The 654-nt window shown below is 39.8% G+C and overlaps 1 non-coding gene across 1 annotated transcript; it reads left to right on the top strand.

The window, feature by feature from the left end:
- On the top strand, positions 1-160 carry LOC114018549. The gene has a single exon (XR_003563851.1). It is a non-coding gene; the product is annotated as a U1 spliceosomal RNA (small nuclear RNA).
- The last annotated feature ends 494 nt before the right edge of the window (positions 161-654 follow it).

The following is a 654-nucleotide window of genomic DNA, read 5'->3' as shown; positions in this document are numbered from 1 at the left end:
TCTCTGACTGACAGAAGATACCATGATCATGAGGTGGTTTTCTCAGGATAAGGTTCATCCATTGCATTCCAGGGGTGCTGACCCTTGTGATTTCCCCTGCTGTGGGAAACTCAACTGCATAACTTGTAGTAGTGGAAGACTGTGTTTGCACTTTCCCCTGAGAAAATAATAAACAGACGTTGGTTCAGTAAGAGATATTACTTCACGCACCTTGTTTCTAACATCTTGGGACCAACATAGCTACAACAACACTGCATATAGAATATAGGTTTCTAATTGATTGCACTCATAAATCATGTAATTAGATGTGTAAATGCTGTCATGTTCCTCTGCATCTGACTTCAGGCACAAAATTAATTAGATGCTGGATCAAGGCCTCTTTTAAGATGTCCCTCTCATAGACAAAGATGTCTATGACACCATAATAATGATTACTAGCATGCTGAACTGTAATACTGCTGTTAAACCTATGGTTCTTTATTCTGAAGGCCAAACGGACATTGTTAGTGGCATTTGATTTCTTACAGAAGTTGAATTTGTGCCACTGCAGTGAAATTAATAAAAAATGGTTGGTTCATGGTGAACTGGATTGCTCAGGACATTAATAATGGGACGTTAAGCCAGTCAGCCCTCAGTCACTGTTTGGAATCTGGC

The sequence above is a fragment of the Chelonia mydas genome, chromosome 5 (genome assembly GCF_015237465.2).
Source record: "Chelonia mydas isolate rCheMyd1 chromosome 5, rCheMyd1.pri.v2, whole genome shotgun sequence".
In the NCBI taxonomy this organism is placed as follows: domain Eukaryota; kingdom Metazoa; phylum Chordata; order Testudines; family Cheloniidae; genus Chelonia; species Chelonia mydas.
This window is presented reverse-complemented; position numbering and strand designations above follow the sequence as displayed.